Source organism: Lissotriton helveticus, chromosome 2_1 (assembly GCF_964261635.1).
Source record: "Lissotriton helveticus chromosome 2_1, aLisHel1.1, whole genome shotgun sequence".
Lineage (NCBI taxonomy): Eukaryota > Metazoa > Chordata > Amphibia > Caudata > Salamandridae > Lissotriton > Lissotriton helveticus.
Genome location: NC_136059.1, coordinates 1,336,053,320 through 1,336,059,817, shown reverse-complemented (window position 1 = coordinate 1,336,059,817; position 6,498 = coordinate 1,336,053,320). Strand labels below are relative to the sequence as shown.

Here is a 6,498-nt window from a genome sequence, read left to right as displayed (position 1 = left end):
GCATTACAGTAAGCTGATAGTGCCCATCAGGGGTGGAGAATGCTGTTTTCTATTTTGCTCCTGGGGCCATGCCAATTTGCCAGTACCCTGCAGTTAAGTCAAAGGTGCTTAGGAAGTTGGCTGCCCCTAGTTTGTCTATCAACTCATCGGCTCTTGGAATGGGGTGAGCATCTGTCTTGGTGACAGAGTTGAGCCCTCTATAGTCCACACAGAACCTCATCTCTCTCTTTCCACCCTGTTGATGAGGCTTGGGGACCAGCACCACTGGGCTAGCCCAGGGGTTCTCAGAAGGTTCAATCACCCCTAGTTCCAGCATCTTGCTGACTTCAGCTTTGATGCTTTCCTTGACTTGGTCTGATTGTCGATAGATGTTGTTTTTGACGGCGTTACTGTCACCAGTGTCCACATCATGGGTACACCAGCTGGTCAGACCAGGGATCAAGTAAAAGAGGCTAGCAAACTGTAGTAAGACTTGCTTGCAGTCAGCCTGCAGTTGGGGAGTGAGGGTGTCTGAAAAGACTACTCCATCCACTGACCCATCTTTTGGGCTGGAAGAGAGGAGATCAGGGAGAGGCTCACTCTCTGCTTCCTGTTCCTCATCAGTCACCATCAGCATGGTGAGGTCAGCCCTGTCATTGTAGAGTTTGAGGCGGTTCACATGGATAACCCTTTTGTGTGTCCTGCTAGTGCCCAGGTCCACTAAGTAAGAGACCTCACTCTTTTTCTCCAGGATAGGGTAAGGGCCACTCAATTTGTCTTGGAGAGCCCTTGGTGCCACTGGCTCCAAAACCCACACCTGTTGGCCAGGTTGAAATTCAACAATGCCAGCTTTTTGGTCATACAAGTGCTTCTGCAGCTCCTGGCTGGCCTCAAGATTTTTGGATGCCTTATCCATGTATTCAGCCATTCTGGACCTTAGGCCAAGCACATAGTCCACAATGTCTTGTTTGGGCTCTTGGAGAGGCCTCCCCCAACCCTCTTTCACAAGACAAAGTGGTCCACTCACAGGGTGGCCAAACAGAAGCTCAAAGGGTGAAAACCCCACTCCCATCTGAGGCACTTCCCTATAAGCGAAAAGCAGGCATGGCAACAGGACATCCCATCTCCTTTTGAGTTTTTCAGGGAGTCCCATAATCATACCTTTCAATGTCTTGTTGAATCTCTCAACAAGACCATTGGTTTGTGGGTGGTAGGGGGTTGTGAACTTGTACTGGACCCCACACTCCTTCCACATATGTTTCAGGTAAGCAGACATGAAGTTGGTACCCCTGTCTGAAACCACCTCCTTAGGAAACCCTACCCTGGTGAAGACACTCAGGAGGGCTTTAGCAACTGCAGGAGCTGTAGTCACCCTAAGGGGAATTGCCTCAGGGTAACTAGTGGCATAATCCACTACTACTAGAATGAATTTGTTCCCTGAGGCTGTGGGAATCTCCAGTGGAATCTACAATGTCCACACCTACCCTTTCAAAGGGTACCCCCACCACTGGTAGAGGTATCAGGGAGGCCTTTGGTTTGCCACCTGTCTTGCCACTGGCCTGACAGGTAACACAAGAGCTCACAAACTCTTTTATTTTTTTATTCATCTGGGGCCAGTAGAAATGACTAACTAGTCCCTCCCAAGTCTTGGTCTGCCCCAGGTGTCCAGGTAGGGGGATGTCATGAGCTAAAGATTGGAGGAATTCCCTGTACTTCTGTGACACTACCAACCTCCTGGTAGCTCCAGGTTTGGGGTCTCTTGCCTCAGCATACAGTAATCCCTCTTCCCAATAGGCTCTGTGGGTACCACTGACATCTGTCAAAAAAGAAAAGGAGGGGGGGACCTAGGAGCCAGTTAACGGTCCAGTGTCTGTGCTCCAAGTTATAACATCACAACCAAAAAGAGACACTGTTCCAAGGGCAGGGTGCATCACAACACCCTAGCGCTTTCAAAAAGGAAGAAAGACTGAAGGAAAAAGGGGGGGAAGTCCTAGGTGAATGGACATAAAAATAATAAGGGGGAAAGCAAGTCTTGCCTCCTGTTGCCCTCACACACCCCAAGGGGTGTCATCCTTCATCATCGGGCGTTGCTCCTCCTTGGGCCGGCGCTGCAATCCCCAAGGGTCCCCCGAAGGGTGACTTTGTCGGAGTTCTATTAAGATATGCCGGATGGTGCATGTGGGTGTGTGGGGGGGGGGTTGTGTTATGTCCTAATAAGGGTAACCAAGTGTATGCAGAATGTTTCTAAAAGCTTGCAAGGGGTGACCTCAAAAAAAATATTGAAGAGGTAACACCCTTCACAAGGTAAGAACCCATAGATAGGGTCATTGGCGTTTCTTCAGGACCAGGATTAAAAATTTGATGATGTGCACGTGAAGATAAAAATGAATATAAATACCCATAGTATATGTCAGGGCGGGACAATGCGCAGCTCCTGATCAAGACCTAGGACAGAAAAGAAAACAGAGTTCAGAGGATGTGCATTAGCCATGCTTAATGCTACATAGTGTGCCACAGTCGTGTGCACAACATACCACTGAAAAAAAAGAAAGGACAGGGAACACGAGACCTGTAGGAGAGTAGTAGTCCCCTAGGTGAGCTCAGGACACTTGTGATGGCCCAGGACCGTCTGGGGGCGGGCCAGTTCGCAGTGACCCCCGAAAAGGTAAACACAATGAAATACCTCATAGCCACAATGTGCAGCATTGCCACATATGAACAACCCCTGAACAACCATAATCCCCAACAGGTCACACTCCATCGTTCTATAAGTAAGAACCAACCTTTCTCTCAATATTCTTAACTCCTCGTAGAAGGAGAATGGCTCGCATGACTAGGCTAGTTGGACGCCCGCACCTATACCAGGCTGGTAGAAAAAACACAATAGGGGTCTGCGTATGCTAGCAGTTACACAAATATACTCGTTTTGCTTGGAGCAGTAAGCTCAGTTACCTCGTCCTCAATGCCCAAGGTATACTCACAATAGATCTCAGGTGCCTCAAACCTCGCACCTACCCCTTCCAACCGTCAGCCGATAATGCCCTAATAGCAGCGGAGAAAGGGCTAAATACAGTCAAAAGTGTGCGTGCCTGGGCGGTATCTCCTTCCTGTGCACCTCATAGTTCCTGTAAGGAAGCGCATTCGTGCAAAAGGGCCGCAGAGCGCATGTGCAGTAGGGGAACTAAACTACTCCTCCGCGCATGGGCGTGACTTTAGGAGTCGAGTTGTGTAAGCAACCTATGGCATACACTCAGATGCGGGACAGTGTTCGATTGACCAGTAAATATCGGAATCGAGTATGTCAGTGTATAAAAGGACCTCTCTCAAATTAGGTGCGTCAGAATGTAAGGGACCTCTCCATTGAAGGGCAGAGGGGCCTCTCTACTATAAGCCTACCAAGGGACACAAATGACAGGATATAGTATAAAGGGGCTTGCCCAGTACTGGTAGCAAGTTATCTGCCAGGTATGCTCCTAATACCTGATAAAAGTGCGGGTTATATGGATACCTCAGTCCTGTATTACTAGCGGGAGTAGAATAAAGGAGTTGGTTGTTGTCGGTGGGGGGGGGTAGGAGGCGAAAGATGGGGGGAAAACATACACTGCCACCAATGGTGCATCAAACAGGTGTTCCTGGTATGTGTTCACCAAATATCTCCCTAATAAACGGGATATTAGAGCCTCGTGAGTGAAAGGAAAGGAAATTGAAAACAGAAGGGATAGAAAAAGATCCCTCGGCTGAGCCGCCGTGCTACTATTCTGTCAAAAAAGAAAAGGAGGGGGGACCTAAGAGCCAGTTAACGGTCCAGTGTCTATGCTCCAAGTTATCAACATGAGAGGTAACAACCAAGGCACTTAAACCAAAAACTTTTTTTGTTTTAATGAAATAAATATATAAGAAGAAGTAATATAAGTAGGTATAAATTCAGTTTTTATTACTGACCATGTTAAAAGAATCAATCGCAAAAAATACATAATACAAATCATAAAATTAAGAGACAATATTTTTCATTAAGTGGTAAATAATAAATCCACAATAAACAGTCAATACACAATAAAAAATATAAAATTACATTTAAAAAGTGGCATAAAAGATTAATTCTCTACGCGCGTTTCGGCGACCAGCGCCTTCTTCTGGAGTAGCCACGTGTATCCTAAACATTAGGAAAGAAAAAAAGAGAAACAAACTAAACAAAATATAAAATATTTTAAATTCACAAATAAGTTCATATACAATCTCATAGAAGATGAGAAACATTAATATATTCAACCTACAATATCATGGCAACTTCTTCTTTCTAACCAAGTTTACATTTCTCAACTCTGCCCTAAGAAAGGGCTTTCATTTCTTTGTGCATTTCACAGGACAGAGACTCAGTTGCAAGGTAAGGGGAAGGTGGAAAACCAGAGCACGGTAAAGTATTGACAGCGTAATAACCCAATGTTTCTCTATATGATAATAAAATAAATAATGATGGACATGTTGTACAATTGGGTTAGAACAGAGAGCCATGGTATTGTTTTATATCGTCCATATTGGATCCAATAGGTCGCAAAGATATCAAGAATTACTTTGAAAACTCAGCAACGAGGTGACACTTAGATTATTTATCTTATCGATGGCTATTTGAATCTCCACTATTTTCAGCTGTTTTCAGCTACCATACTTACACACTCTGACGAGGCACCTTGAAGTGGAATAGTCACCAATAGAAGAGTGATATCTTGTATTGATGAAGAGAAGGACAGGATAAAGAGCTGAAACAAAGCGCCACAATTTTATTATTATGCGCCACAATTTTATCATTATAAACCAAGCATTACATGTTAAGGGTCTTATTGATGGTAAAAGTTGCAATTATGAAGACCATAAGACCTTAAATCACACTGATCCAGGTTCACGGCAGTAGTGCTTTTACTTCTATATGAAAAGATGGTATAATTATCCTCGTGCCTTATATTGCTGGCGCTGATCTATGTGCAGTTCAAAGCTAATCGGTGTCCTAAAAACAAGATACGCAGTGTAGGTATAAGTATTTAAATATAGTCAAATGGGGACAGTAACTCTCTGACTTAGAAGAATTATTTAAGTAAATACCAGATCCAATCTGTTATATTTAGGCACTCGCTCCCCAGATCGTATTTCGAGACCTACCGACAATAAATGGAAACAAGCAGGTCATAAAACTGTATCCTGTTTTTACGGATTTAAAATATCTTTCAAAATGCTACAAAGGCATTTGACCATACCTCGTGAGTTTTAATTTTTTCACGAATGGTAATAAAATAGGGAGCCTTCTTGATACGAAGATCTTCCTAATGTCATCACGTTACTGCAACAAAAAATAGTAATGAGTCATCATTTTACAAGCGACTCTGCAATCGCAGACTGCAAGTTCACTGAAATAAGTTGAAATGCAGTTTCAGTACTTACCAGGATAAACTTTTTGATGAATCTGAAAAATCTGGGAGCGAGGCACGGGGTTCTGTGGCTTTCGGGAACGTATGCACCGAGTGGCGCTTAGGCTCGTTATTTATACTTTATGGTCCAGAACCTTGTGATCTAAGTAATGTTTGAATGATTTCAGCTGAGTTGGAAGTGGAACTCATAGGTGGGTTCAAATGTCGATCACACTGATGGTGAACAGAGCCAAAGGACTGCGACCGTAGGTAATTTATAAAAATAAACAACGGACTGTAGTCACTACTCAAGTGTTAGTGGTGTGTTACTGAATCTATAACGTAAACAAGAAAGACTGAAGGAAAAAGGGGGGAAGTCCTGGGTGAACTGACATAAAAATAATAAGGAGGAAAGCAAGTCTTGCCTCCTGTTGCCCTCACACACCCCAAGGGGTGTCATGCTTCATCATCGGGCGTTGCTCCTCGTTGGGCCGGCGCTGCAATCCCCAAGGGTCACTTTGTCGGAGTTCTTTTAAGATATGCCGGATGGTGCATGTGGGTGTGTAATGTAATGTTATGTAAATGTAATGTAATGTAATGTAATGGTGTCTTGTAAAGCGCCTGAATCACCCCACATGGGGTATCTCCGCGCTGTAGACCGCTGGGGAACCCGTCCTGGCTTTCCCTCTGAGATGGTCCCTACTGGGTATCTCTAAGGTGAAACCAGGCATCCCCGGCGTATGTGGGGGGCCGTTGTGGAGATGAGGCAAGCTAATGCCTAGAGTTGCCGAGTGTGATCCCTGGTTAGAGTAGGCACCGAGGCGAGAATTATCGAGTCCGCTGACCCTGGACCACGATCCTGCCGCGTCAGGAATTGAACCCTGGTCCCGGGCCATCCTCTGCTTCCGGGTCTGCCACCTCTAACCAGTGAGCCACACCACTCCACACCCCCCCCTGTGTTATGTCCTAATAAGGGTAACCAAGTGTGTGCAGAATGTTTCTAAAAGCTTGCAAGTGGTGACATCAAAAGAAATATTGAAGAGGTAACACCCTTCACAAGTTAAGAACCCATAGATAGGGTGTAATCCCAAAAGGCACCATGTAGCTAGATAGCATAAAA

The 6,498-nt window shown here is 45.0% G+C and overlaps 1 long non-coding RNA gene across 1 annotated transcript; it reads right to left on the bottom strand.

The window, feature by feature from the left end:
- Nucleotides 1–3,903: 3,903 nt before the first annotated feature.
- On the bottom strand, nucleotides 3,904–5,500 carry LOC144819741 (uncharacterized). Its single transcript, XR_013607545.1, has 4 exons — nucleotides 5,413–5,500; nucleotides 5,229–5,311; nucleotides 4,650–4,736; nucleotides 3,904–4,132 (listed from the first exon to the last, which is right to left on the bottom strand). It is a non-coding gene; the product is annotated as an uncharacterized LOC144819741 (long non-coding RNA).
- Nucleotides 5,501–6,498: the final 998 nt, after the last annotated feature.